The 14611-nt window shown below is 47.5% G+C and overlaps 1 protein-coding gene across 7 annotated transcripts in view; it reads left to right on the top strand.

Annotated features, from left to right (window-relative positions):
• DAB2IP (DAB2 interacting protein) overlaps positions 1–14611 on the top strand; it is a 323093-nt gene that overhangs the window by 206500 nt on the left and 101982 nt on the right. The window lies entirely within an intron of this gene.

A 14611-nucleotide genomic window follows, 5' to 3' on the forward strand; every position in this document is an offset into this window, starting at 1 on the left:
TAATTGTGTGTGTGTGTGTGTGTGTGTGTTACAAGGGGAGGCTGCAAGCATGCTGTTCTTTGTGAACATGAGGAGAAATAGCAGCTCCTCGCTTCTGTCAATGCGTTTTCTTTAACCATCTTCGACATCCTTTAAATCTCTGCTTTTCCTGACTTTTTTTTTTTTCAAAACTCAGGGCCTCTTGTCTTTCATTTAATTTTTCATTTAATGAAACAGCCCCTTAATTAAATTTAGTTTAACAAATCCCAGGAAAGATTATTGCATGACAAAAAGCAATCTGATTTTTATTATTATTTTTATTAAGGTGAAGTAATGAAATCTGTGAATTTTTATCATTCCTCTTCCCCCCTCCCACAAGTATGTGTAATTCACAGGGTTAATGATTTAAGATGAATGGAAATGTCAGATTTGCCACTTACGCTGAACTGATCCGATTAACGTCCTATTCATGTTCTTTACTTCTAGTTTTTTTTTTAGTTCCTGGAATTGTGTTATTCTGGGTTAGATCATATGGTGTATGCAATTGCCTGTAAGTTCTTGCTGGTTTCTGTGCGTTTGCCTGGTATGGTGAGGATATTTGATTTCACAGCTATCAATGAGGATCGGAGAACAACAAATAATAATACAAAGGTTGTTTGGGAATAGGAAAAGTAAAGAGAAATAACAGATCTCTAGGGAAAAGTCTATGAAGTAACAACTAGTTTGACAGCCCTGCTGAGCTCATAGCTAAGAGAAAACAGGCTGAACCCTGAAAACATCTCTAATTTTCTAAAATTTCCTCATTCGGGAACATTTTGCTTCTTCAACTTGTGCCACAAACAATTGCAGTTACCGTAAGTCAGATCAGACAATACTGGATTTCCTACTGAATTTGACTCGCTTATCGGCGCGCTCTCTCTCTCTCTCTCTCTTTGCCTTTCCTGGCCTGAACTGTGTTAAATTATTTCCAGACCTACTCATAAATCCTGGTTGAAGGCTAAGGAAGTGATTTGGACAGATATTGGCAGGCTGGGTTCTGGGAACAAGATTTCCCAAGCTCTGAACACATTCAGGCTCCAGAACCAGGGCTTAAATATTTGGAACAACTGTCAAAAACTAGGTCACTTGAACATCAAAAATCTGTGTAAGGAGGAATATCCTGTCCAGGGGATTTGAAACTGTGCAAGTGTCTGGCAATTGTGGCCTGTCAGGATATCGAAACATGGCTTCGTAAGACACATCCCTTTCCCATTGCTGTCAATACTGCACCAGTTCAGCCAACAGAAAAAAGAATCCTCCAGGAAATTAGTAAATAATGTAAAGATTAAAGGAGGAGTCACTGTTCCTTATTCAGAGGCTGGCTGTTCAAAATTTTACCTCTTTGGCAAAGGACATATGCAGCAGATCTTGACAGTAGGAGAACAGATTTTATGCCTCACTGGATAGCAGTCTACAGGATGGGAAACATAACTTATGGAAGTGAGATGCATACTGGAAGTGCAAACAACTGCAGCTCTGGGCCAAAATGACAAGGGAAGCAATATTAAAAGCAAAGAATAATATAAAATAGTTATTCAAGAGAAGGATTTCCAAGCAGTGGGGTTCTGGATCAGGCCCATCTCAGTACAAAACACACAGGATATTTTAGGGTAACCCCTCTGAGATGCTCACCGTTCAGCAGAAGCTGCAGTACAGTGCATATTCCCCCCCCTCCTCCCCGCCGCCTTCCCTCCCACAGCTGCATCCATCTCTGTCCCAACCCCCAGCTTGCTGACCTCCATCACTGAGACTGACTGGCAGCATTTGTCTTTCAGACATCTTTCCAGCAGGATCACCCCGCCTGCTGATTGTTATTTGAGCAGCACGCCGCCTGCTGGCTGAGGTTCCTTTCCAGAAGGCAGTACCAGCTCCAATCACCAGGATACGGAATTCCTGCCATGGTCACAATAGGTCCCCTGCAGCAGCTGGGGTTAAACTCACTCCCACGAGTCCGGCTAAATGGCCGGGCATGCTGTGCTCATCCCCAGGCTGGTACAGAGAATATTGGCCTTAATTAAAATGTGAGGAGCCCAACTGCACATGGAGAGCATCTCACGTTTTCGTGACTAACAGCTAGTGGATCTGAGGATGTGGAAGCTGAGGGTTTAGCTGGGAGGACTGGGGGCGGGGAGAGGGAAGGAGGGAGATTTTTGGCCGCGAGCAGAGCAGCATGTCCAAATGTTCCATTCCTCTGAGCACCCTCCGTTCTGCTTTGTGAGCTGAGTGGGACTTTTTCCCGGTGGGTTTCTTCCCTTCCTGACAGAGCCACGAAGCTCCCCTGATTTCCCCTGCTTGAACTACATCCCTCAGATGAGGACGGTTGCTAGGTTGACTGATGGGGAGGGGCAGCAGGACATTGTGTGAACTCCGTGCTGGTGAGGGGTGTTGGAACGGGCTGGGGGTGGCTGGCCTGCCGCCACCCCGGAACAAGTACAGCGCAGCTGGAGCAGCACCACTCCCTCCCCTGGCCCTTCTGGCCCCCTCAGTGTGACTCAGTCCTGACCTGCTGGGTTAGAGGTGAGTTCACTGCCCACGGCCTGGTCACACTCTGCCCAAGAAATTGGGGGGTGTCAGTTGTGGTGCTGGATTTCTGTGGTGTGAACGCTTGTCCGCCTGGAACTAGACTGAGGCCTCTAGTGTCACATGGGTCCCCAGACAACCCTCAGAGGTTCAGTCCCACCTCCCTAGCTGTATTGTTGGGTTTAACCATAACCGTTAGTCACGAAAACGCGAGACGCTCTCCCTGTGCAGTTGGGTTCCTCACATTTTAATGAAGGCCAATATTTTTTGCACCAGTTTTATGCTGCCGCTAGTGTGGGTTGTTATTAACTGAACGCTAAGGAGAGCACCACATGTACATCCGTTGATGAGCCGGTCCCAAGCAGGCTCCACCCTGTGGTGGATACAGACTGCATCTCCAAGGACGCCGGTTTAGTGTGTGTGTGCAGGGCACGATGTGTCCCCACCGCCAGGCATGGTGTGCAGCAGCAGAGTGGAGGATGCCTGCAGCACCATCCACACCAGGACACTGGAATGCTAGGTTCATGACAGTCGCTGTCTGCAATGGGTCACATGGGACTGGTGGTGTAGAGGGGCCGAAACCCTTTTCAGCAAGTAATTTAGAGTGTACCTTCTTGAAATTAATTAAATCATCTAGGAGATGCTGCAAGTTTTCCCACCACAACCTGATTGATGAGAAACACAAATTTAAGATATTTGGTGTGATAATATAATATACATGGCATCTAAGCAAAGCCTCCTGCAACCAGGAAACGGATGACTCCATTCACCTTGCTATACAGACCCACTTTCCCTGGGAAGTGCTTACATACCCGAGTGATGGTAGCTCTAGAGAACCCTGCAATAGCTAGCTAGAAAACGATGTTTCTTGAGGGACAACTGAAGAGTGTGTGGCCTCCTACCCCTGAGCTGAAGAAGAAAGGGTTCCTTTCCCTAATGTGGAGTGGGTGACTTTCTTTCCTGCAGGCAGTGGGCGCCTGACACTGGATAAGTAGCTTTGATGTGATTCATAAAAAGCTAATTTATAATTTGCCAGAATATAATCCTGTTTGATCAGTGTTATTCAGTTCTTCTTTCTTTTAAAATTCAGTGCACTTAACTACTCTACGAGGGTTTATGAATGTTTAAAAATTGCTTTGTGCTCCCTAAAGTAATTTGACAAGTCTGACAGCTATTGATTAAAAACCTGAAATTATTCAGGCTGAAGGATGACTTGGGGGATTAGATAGAAAGTTTTTTCAAATGTGAAAGGAAATAAGATGTTGGAAAGTAAATATGTTCTTGAATATTTTTGAAAAATCCATTACAACTGTGAAATTAAATTGAAATTAGATATTTGGGGTGGGGATGAAGGAACTAAATGCTGGCTTTGCTATGTAGGTATCAGGGAGCAATCCACCAGCCCAGGTCCGTAAATCTCAATTGTACCCTGCAAAGTGCTAGCAGAAGGACTCTGTGATGAAAATCCATTCCAGGTCTTGATTAGGAGGCATCCTTAGAGGAACCATTGATGGTCCCTGGTGCCAGCCACTGGAGTAGATGCAGCCATGTGGCAGCCCCCATCCTGAGGCCAGATGCACAGCAGGGCTGATTCCTGCAGGGCTCAGGGACTGAGAGCGAGGTGCATAGATGGGTTTGTGTTGGAGTTGCTGGGGCCTGGTTCAGCCCCATACTGAATTAGAGAAACTTCAAGGTTGCCCTAATGGGTACACCACATGCAATTGGTAAGTGGCATCCAGGAATAGCCAGGGTATTAAATGGCCCCAGCATACCCCGTCCCTCCCCGGCTCAGCCTCTGCATCTGGAGCCCCATGCAAGAGTGCCAGAAAACTGTCTATGCTCTTTCTTCCCCTGTCAGGGATGCCCTGTTTCGGGGCAATCTCCCAACAGGCCCGTAAAACAGCTGTTGGGCCACTTTATCCGTGCCTCACCTGCACAAATTGGATTTGGCTCTGGGCGGTCCTGCTTCTTGCTGTAGCTGAATCCAAACTGGGACCCTTGTGTCCTCTGCAGCAAGTCTATCCAGTGACATCTATCGGCTGAGCCAAAAGGAAGCCTCTTCCCCTGGCCTAGCTGCCAGGTGCTGCACTAAACTGGATCCTAGCCCAAGATCAGTCAGCAGATTTGACTGTCTCCTTGCAGAGCAAGACACCTCCAGTACCATGAGAAGTATCTACCCCACCTATCAGAGCTCTCCATTAGGACGAGCTGAAATCCAGCGATGGCAGCTGGGATTGTGGAGTGTAGAGTTCTTTATCTGCTGCCTGCTTTGAGAGGGTGAAGTCTCTCCTCTCCTTGCACCCAGAGAGGGGAAACAGCCCCAGATCCTCAGATTCCCTTTTGAAATCAATGGGAATTAGGCACCTCAGAACCTTTGAGGACCTGGGCCAGAGACCCTGCTGAATCTGACATTCTTCTGGGAGGCAGTGACAGTGTGTTCCATGTTCTCGAGTCTCAAGAAAGATTTCCATTAACGGGGTGGGTTATTGTTAATATCAATGAGGAAAAATGAATATTTATAAACTGGGAAGAAACAAACCATGATGTGAGTACTGTAGGCTAGTATGAGAGATGTGGCCACTCTTGGTAGGGTGTGACTATTTGGCAAATGAGAAGAATTCACTAACATCTAGCCCCTGTTGTTTAACTGCGTGATTAGTGGTTGCTGCTTTCTCATTGGTTGTATTTATTCTGGTTTTTGCTGTTGATATTGTATTTTGGAATGTATTCTGTACATTATGCCTCTGTCTATGTAGATAATACAGCGGGATCTGGTATTGCTGGCCATGGCGTGCAGTGATGATTCATATCTGTGGATCAGAAATTGCTTTGCAAAAGCCATTTCCCACTGGTGCTGCTGTGCCTGTAATAATCATAAATATCCTGTGCTTCTTTAGCACCCTCCATTGCATGCTCTCAACACACTTTATGAACATCAATTAATTTAGCCTCACAGCTCCCCTGGGTGGAAGGTTTATATTTTACAGTTGAAGAAACTGAGGCACAGGGAAATGAAGTGACTTGCTCTGAGTCACACAGTGAGTCAGTGGCAGGGCTAAGATTAGAACTAGATCTTGAGGCTCTCAAACCTCATGCTGTTAACCTCGCACTTCCAACTTTTGTACTCTGGTTTATCAGTGGGGAACCAGAAGTCAGTGCGCAGAATCTCTGATGGTTTTGCAGGTAAGGAAGAATTTCACCCCTTTCCGAGGGCCACTCTGCTGCAGGTAGGAATGCTAAGACTTACGACAGGTTTCAGAGTGGTAGCCGTGTTAGTCTGTATCAGCAAAAACAACGAAGTGGGTTCTAGCCCATGAAAGCTGGTGCCCAAATAAATTTGTTGAGACTTATGAGAGTCAGTTGTGACCTACTGACACGCCTTGGCATTCCAATGTCTTCCAGAAATGGATCTGTTCTTGCAAGATTGAGATTTTGCTTCTGTGGGTGGGGAGAGGGCATGGGGGAGTTCATGTATGATGTGGGATGTTGTGAATATAATGACAAAGCAGCATGGCAGGGTTACCCAAGTTGGTTGATTTTGCACCCACAGAAGTCAATGGCAAACAGGAAAAACTAAAGGCCTACGAAAGAGTTGCCTGTGTAATTGGCATATTGCCATTGCCTTCTGCTCTAACTCAGCTTTGTTTTCAACTGGATCATTCTGTCGAGGTGGCTAGAACCCCTTTTGACCAAAGGCACTTAGATAGAAATCCAGTGGACGTTGCTGTCTGGTTCAGTGATCATGCCTGCACTGGTTGGTAGCCACATACCACTCACTGAACTCTGGAGGTCCTGTCCCTGCATGCACTGGGCTCAGTGTAAAACTCAGGATGGGTTCACTGGGGTCTGATTTCTTCTTTAGTTGGTAAGGGCAGCCCTCAGGGTGTTACATGGCATGTTCAGTGTCATTTGACTGTGAACGATGTTCTAATACTGTTCACTGTGCATGGCCCTTGGTTGCATGTCAACAGCAGAAAATAAGCTGAAAAATGAGGGAAGAGAAAGCAGAACTTAAAACCTAGTTACTGCTGAAAAAGATCCATGCCACACTCAAGACCAGCTATCTGTCATTCCTGCAGCAAGCCTGGATTATGCTTCAATGCTCTACCTCCAAAGCAAAAGTTAGTAATAATACTGACCCTGGGTGCACTTTGAATTTAGCTATCTCTGATTAAGTGAGTTTTTTTCTTTCCTCAAGCATGATTTAGTTCTTATCTTCAGAATGAAGGATTTATGGTAAGAAAGTATAGAGAAATTGAAGGAAAATCTCCCCCCCGTTCCCCCCCAGTTATAATCTAGGACCTGATGAGGCAGCTCAAAGATCAGACTTCAATGGATTCCTATCTTGGAATTCTCCTCTTTCCTGCTGCAGTGGCAGGAACCGCCTGCATCGGAAGGACTTTTCCCCCTGCTCTACTGGTAATGAATATGGAATGCGGAACTCTTTGCTAATAATGTCCCTGCGCCTCAAGGTGAGGTGGCGAGCGTCATAAGGACCCTGCAGTTGTACGTATAGTGGAAAGTCTCCCAAGCATGGGATGAATGTCATTAATGGATTCATCCATCAGTGGAATGTTCTGAGATGTTTAAAGCAGAAGGACAATGCCAGGGTTGGTGCTCAGTACTGAGACTGGGGCTATGTTTGGAGACTTTGCCTGGTGCTGCCTAGACTACCAGAGTCTGCGTGTGGCAGTGACAGATTCCTGGTGGAAGGGACTCTGAGGCACTCTGCAGCATCTCCTGCCGCTGCCTACCAAAAGGAAGTCCCACCCAGGCCTCCTCAGCTAGAAGTTCAGTGGCCACAACTCGAACTCTGCCTCTTTACGGGCAGATGAATGTTGTGTAAAACCCTCTGCCAAATGCATCTACGCTCCAAGGGGAAACTGTTGAGAGGCAGTGTGACAGCAGTAGGTTTGTGGTTTCTTGCTTGTCCTTGCAATGGTTTCGCGAGTCCAGAGGACAACGTAGTTCTGAGCAGAACTGTTCGCATACATGCACAGTGTGCCATAGAGCCTGTACCCGTGCATTCTGGGACACCAAAAGCATCTAATCCATGGTGGCCCACCCCACTCCAAAGGCAAGGCACTGCATGTGTCAGGGGATCAGCTGCAGCATTCATAACTTCCCATCCACAACAGAAAGGCACCAGTGTACATGACACAATTAACCTGGACCTACACAGAAGACCTTACTCCAGGCACTGACACTAGCCCATACCACCACTACCTGTAAAACACACAGGGCAGCAGCATCCATGCTGTGCAAACCCTGAGGCATCATTTGCTACACTATTGCCCTCTGGCAGCGGACAGGCCATTAATATATATCTCAAAGCCAAGGCTGTCAGCGTTTTGTTTTAGGCTCACCTGCCTAAGCAGGGAAAGCCTGTATTCTGGCCTGGAGAGCCAGGTGGAGAAATACACATCATGGGCAGGGTGCTGGAGCTTCGCCTGATCTCACTAGCTAGCAGTCCGTGCCTGTTATCTAATTGATTTGTTTCACAAGGAGCTGTGCAAATCCGCTGCTAGGAATAGGTTTGCCGCTACTGGCCAGTTGAATCTGCTCATTTCCTGGAAAGTCATCCAGCCACTACTTTCCTAATTTGATTGTGCTGTTCTAGTGTTCTGTGCCGTGCTGGCATGGCATCCTGACAAATGCTTAAGGATTCTGTGCGGGCGTTCAGATTACTTCTGTGTACGGATCTAGCAAAACTTGTCAGAAATGATTCTGCTGATCTCTTAATTAGGGTTTTGTGGGGAGTTTTTCAAAGACTTGGTCGAGTAGAAGTGAGTAGCACAGGGTAGGAAGGGAGTAAGACTTGACTGAGGGATGTACAACAATCTGCTCCAAGTCTGCTGTCCTGTGTTGGACTGAATGCACTGGATGGCTTTACGTTTCTTCTGGTTCCAACCTCAAACAATATTTTAACATTTTTGGTTTCTTTCCCCCCCCCCCCCATGTAAATGCAAAGCGTGTTTGCCAATCGCAGATCAGATGGAATGATGATCATTACTCGGCAGTTGGGGAATGATCATTACATATTTAATATCACCATCAATATAATTACGTGGGTCTGCTGTCAGTTCTGGTGTAAGCGTATAGCTTTCTCCTAACACTTTGGTTATGCAGTATGTTCATGTTTTCATCTGATGACAGCAGAGGCCTCTTCCCGTGGTAAAGAGAGGTCTGAGCTGCAAGTTTACTCGACACATTGTTCCTCATGGGCAGTAAATGTCAGTCTTCCCAAGCAATTGCCAATGTACCATTTGTTTAAGGAAAATAGTTTATGGTTGACAAGAATATTCAACGACTTCTAATGTGTGACAAAGTAAATACCGTGTGGAATACAGTAGATTTCTTTAAAGGGACATTGGCTAGATGGATAGGGCCAATGTTTTACTTACCTTTAAAATTTTATTTCCATTTTGTTGTTTTGCTCCCTTAAAAATTATCCTGCAAGTCGAGCTGAATGAATAGAGGATTGTAAGATAAGGGGAAAAAATTCAGGTTGAACCATAAACTAAAATTTTCAAAAATTTTAATGAATTGAAGAGTCAGGAAAAAATCATTTGGGGTTGAACAAAATGCTTAATTTCTATTTTGACTATTTTAAAATGTTTTTGAAATTTTTAAGACTAAAACTAAAGGAAATTTTGAAGTGAAAAGGGTTTTCAATCTAAAAAATTGAATGTTTTTGTTTTGAAAATGCTGCAACAAAACATTCTGATTTGGATTCGTGAAACATTTTGATGTCATCGAATCTGCATTTTCATCCGGAAAAAAGTGTGAGCTGAAAAATTGTGCCCAGTTCTGTCTGTAAGTACCTACCGTGCTAAATCCCAGGCACGACAGCTTATAGGGGTGTTCCTGCAGTACAGTGAACTGTTGCCCTAAGGTGCCGTAATGTTTTCCAAAGGGGGTGGGGGGAGTATTTCAGCATCCTACAGTCATGGGCCCAAACACTCCAGTTGGCGTGAGTATTTTTGCAGTGTTTGGGGGCCATTCTTATAGTGCATATATTCTTTTAATAGGACACCCTTCAGAGTTCTGGCTGCAGCATTGTGACTGATCCATGCCCTGCCCCCATCTTCTGCTCCCTGTGGGCTGGTAGCTTATTGAAATTCTCAAGAATTTATGCCAGGTGCTGAGAGAAATGGAATCCTTGTAAATTTCAACTAAAATATCTGCAGGAATAAAGCAGGCGGGCAGAGCTGAGCCGCAAGGGGAAGGGAGAGAGCAACATTCATGGGACACTTGTTAGCCAAGACACACCCAGCTAGGTCACGTCTTTGTCCTCCCAGCCTTGGCACACCTTCCCTTTTATTAACAGGGAGCCCAGTGTTCAAACATTTCCAAGATGCTTTTAATGATTTTAGCAAGCTGAGTTGTTCTCTGAGAAACAGTTTGTCTGTATCTCATTTGAATCAAACCAGGGTTGTGTTGCAAATCTGGAAGGTCACTGGATGACAGGAAAACAACTGTGAATTAAATGGGTGCGATTCCGCTCCCCTTGCACCAACATAAGGGCCCAATCTGGAAACTCTTAGGCATGTATGTAGTCCTCTGGGAGTAATGGGATTACTCATGGGAGTAAAGTCGCTCACAGGCTTCCGTGTTTGCAGGATCTGGCCCTCAGTCGGGGTAACTCAGACTTCCTTGACGTGACGGGTACTGCACCAGTATAAAGCAGGTGTGTGAGAGAGAGGAGACTCTTTACTGGAGCGCGACCATTTTGTTTGTTTAATATTCTAAAAGCAGAGCTAATAGCTATTTTTATCTTTCTCCCTTACCACGTACACAGTCTCTGGTGATGTTTAGCTTGACAGGCTGGGCTGCAGTTATGATGCCCAAAATCTTGAAACTGTCATGGAGTGAGGAGAGAATAAAAACCCTGTCTTAAATAAAAGAGCCAGGGAGTCGGAAATGCTGCGTGCGGCACACTTCTCAATTCTCAGAGAGGCTTATTAAATTGCATTGGGGAAGCCTTTACGGTGCACAACTAAACTGGCTTTCAGGCTCCACTCTGGATCTCACTGGATTGCATAGCTGTGATGAAGCTACTTGCACAGCTCTGCAATCAAAGGCGTTAAAGCTTTTTTTTTCTCTCTTTCAAGCTGGAAGTGAGGCATGGTGTTAAAGATAGGCCGAGACTAGTTCGACCACGTATATAAAGTACCTCTTGTCCAAAGGCATCAGAGCACTTTCCAAACATTCATTCCTTCTCACAGCCCTCCTGCGAGATAGGTCTGTGAAATTAGACCCATTTTACCCAGTGGGGAAACTGAGGCAGATAAAGGTTAGTGATTAGTCGGGGTCACAGAGCAAGTCAATGGCAGAGCTGAAAATAGACCTCAGAAGTCCTGGCTCCCCTGTACATTGGAGCCTGGATCCTCAAGCTTGCAATTTCCTCTCATTACTTTCTTTGGTCTTGACACTAGCATTTAACACTGAAGTAATTTGCCTCTTGTGTCTGAGATTTGTCTGTGTGTGTATATCAAGGGCTGCGGGGTTCCCAAGGCCTTCACAGAGCATTGCTAACATTTTGGTTAAAATGCACCTGAAATTCACCACCCTTGAGTTTCACTATAAACCCAGGTCTGGATTGCTAAGTTTTGTAAACCTCGCCAGCAGTGCTGTGTCCAGGAATGTGCTGTGGTTTCATGGGGATTTGATGCAAAACCCAGTCATTTCACTGAGTTTTTGAGTTTGTTTAAAATTCAGAATGAAACAGGGACGGGTGTGAAGAGTGACTGAGAACCAGCAGGCTCAGAACAGGAGCAACTATTTGTCCAACCTCCTGTGAAACAAAATACTGACTTTCACCAGAGCTGCAGGCAGCAGCCCCTGTAAACTCAGGGCAGGGCTGGTGTGGTGAGCCGCGGGTATCGGCCCGAGCACAGACACCTCTTTTTATTTGGCATGTTCTGAATGATGTGGTTTGGAACCAGTTTTAACACCAAGCCTTTTCCCCATCTCAGTCAGCAGCCTGAGTTTTATTAGAGTGCTCTCTCCAAGCAGGATCTGAACGCTACGTCGTATGCAGACACTTGGAGTTGCGGGCCCCTCTGTGAATTTCCGTACTGGTCTGTTTTCCTTTCGATAAGATGAGAACATTGTTCATTATTGACAAAAACAGATGGGGAGTGAAATGAATCATCTTTCCCAATCGCTTTGCTAATTGTTAGTTAAACATCAGCAGGGATGTGTGCACTTAGCAGAATGTGCTCCACCCTGGAGAGTACACTATTTAGGAGGTTGGGAATAGGGGTGCAGCGCCTCCCCTGCTACGTCAGATCCCAGGTGCCCTGAATGCTCCGTGACCAGTGTATGTGTCTGCAGTGTTAAAGCCATTGCTGGAAGCCTCAGCTAGCACGCCGGCTAACGGTCACAGAGAGGCCAGGGACCGAATTGGACCAGGAGGCTGGCCCAGATGATCTCGCCCCATCTGATTGGCAGTGCAGTGCCGGGGAAGCTTGCTCTGCTGCCTGCCTTGTACCTGTTCTGGGCAGAAACAGAAGCTGTTGTTCTCCCGAGGGCTGGTGTTAACACTTTTCACCAGCTCTAAGCTCATTTAGAAAACAAAACAAAAACCTGCATTAGCATCCGCTCATTTGTAAAACATGGACTTGCTCGTTGTGGGCCCTTCCGAGAGAAGGCACTTGGCAGATCCTCTGAAGTTCTATATATGCTGCATGGCAACTGTTGGTTTTTTTTAGCAGAATCACGTGGGCTGGACCGGAGCAGGGCGTCTTCTCCATTGCACTGCACTGGGGCAGGATTGATTTCAGTGTCCTTGTGCTGTCCCAAATCATCAGCAGTTCAAATCCCCATAAATTGTCACCTTCTCAGCTGCCTGAAGATGCTAATCAATCATAACCCCTTTTCTCAATTGCTGGTTTTTATTATTATGACGCTTGCAGTGTAACGATACTGTGACTGCTCCTCCCCTCTCTAACTGCCTTCAGCCCTGCGGGATGTGATCGGTCCTCCTTCTGCTGTGTAAATGGGATGTGAGCCGAGATTGTGCACTGACTCAGTCACAGGAAGTAGTAAGTTACTCATAAACAGACAGGGTTCTTTCCTGTCATTCCCACGGAGGAGGTGATGATTTCCTAATGGAGAGAGTTCTGAGAGCAGAGGCATGAGCTCCGCCATCCAGCCAGGGACTGGAGTGAGTCAGACGCCCACGTGAGGCGTCCGGAGAGGCCTTTCCTTTCTGTGTGTTTCTTTTCAAAGCCAGCAGCAGTGGAACGAGTCTGGAGAACGAAGTCCAGTAGCCGCCAGTGGAGCCCAGGCAGTGCCGTGGGGAGCTGGGTGGCTCAGGGGATTGATAACTGGTAGTGGAGCCTCTCCCCTCCAGGTCACCAGTTTGAACCCTGCACAGGCTGAGCGTGACAGCACGTCGGGTGCCCCTGAAAGCTCCTTCAGGGCTTATATCAATGACCTGATCCCAGGCCATTTCTAGAGGCTCACACCATAAAACCTCCATTACCTCTGTCAGCCTGGTTAGCAGCTCCAGCAGCGTCCCAAGCTGGAATGGAGGGGGTGCTGCTTTCCCCTGTCAGTGGTGGAGGTCAGGAGGGCTCATTGGCAGGCCCGAGCTGTGGCTAAAGAGAGCCTGTTAGCCTCTAGGTCTGACAGTCCAGCCCTTACCATCAGCACTAAACTCATGGAGTGTTGGCTGGTCAGGGTGCTCCCGATGGGCCTTCAGTGTTCTGTGAGCCCTGCTCGCCCTGGGGAGGAACCTCGCTTTGCTGGGTCCCTGTAGGTGTAGACAGGATAGATGGCTAACGCCTGCCCCACTCTGCCTGTTCAGAGGGGCCCGCGCGGTGTGTGCCCACACAACACGCTCTTCAGACTGGGCTCCCACAGTTTTATGGAGCCACGTTGGCATGCTAGGGGCACAGCGTCAGAGTCGGCTCTGACTCATGGCTCCAGCCACCGGGAGATTAGGCCAGTTTCACCCTTGAGTTTCCCTCTGGGTGGGGCAGCGCTGGATGGTGGCTTTGAGCTCTTGTTTGTGCTGGCAGGCGAAGGCAGTTCTGACTCCAGTTGTGGGCGGGCTGGACTTTGCTTCGTGGTGTTTATGGCACAGTGGCATGTATGTTTGGCAACTCACCTGCTGTTTTTATTTCCGATCCACTGAAATGGTATGGAAAGCCCTGCAGTCCCTGCCTGCTGGGTTGTGAGGATGGGAGGGTCAACACACAACTAACCAGCCCCGCACTGCAGGAGGGAGGTGAGTCATGCTGACATTCGAGGGGGAATTGCTTAGACCATGGCCAGCCTGGGCCCACCAGCGAGACTGCCCACCCCAAGCCACTGTCGGTAACAAGGGCTCTTCCCACTGGCTTCCTGTCCATGCTTCGCCTGCTGGTGCGATGCCTGCCCCACTAGTTGCATCGGCTACTTCAGCAAAGGGCGTAAGGGCAGGGAGAGATGCCCTCTGTGAGCTTTCTCTGCCATCTGCTCTCACTGCCCCACCTTCCAGCTTCCAGGTGGCTTTCGTGTATGCAGGGCTCCCCTCCTTTTGGGCGTCTGTGTGTTTCTAATGGGACCTTTTCTTTCTTCAACCCATGTGCTGCTTTAACTCCTGGGCAGGGAGTGAGGGGCGTGTGTAATGGGGAAGGGTACTTGCTGGGGGGAGGGGGGGAAATGGGGTCTGAAGAACAGACTGAGTGGATCTGATGTGAAGGGACGAGTTTGTCTGTAACTGGACCCCAGTGTCTCAGAGACCTCGACGCTTGGGGAACTGTGCCCCATTTGGTCTTGAGCCCCCTGAAAAGCCGTTATTCCACCTAGTCCTGGCTTGTCAGTGTTGGGAAGGCTCTTCTGGACGCGGTGCCTGTCCTACACAGGAGAGAGCCCGGTTGTGGTGGGATAACACAAGGGGCCTGTCTGCAAGGAACACAGCAAGGCAGATGCTGCAGTGCAAATGGGGGTGGGTGTCTGTGGCCTCTTCCTTGCTGGCATCTCTGGTGCCTGGGGGCAACCTGGCAACACACACTGCAAAATAGGATGATTGTTAAAGGCACTTGAACCTACAAATCTGCCAGCTGCCTCCCCCAGTGGA

Source organism: Natator depressus, chromosome 16 (genome assembly GCF_965152275.1).
Source record: "Natator depressus isolate rNatDep1 chromosome 16, rNatDep2.hap1, whole genome shotgun sequence".
Taxonomy (NCBI): domain Eukaryota; kingdom Metazoa; phylum Chordata; order Testudines; family Cheloniidae; genus Natator; species Natator depressus.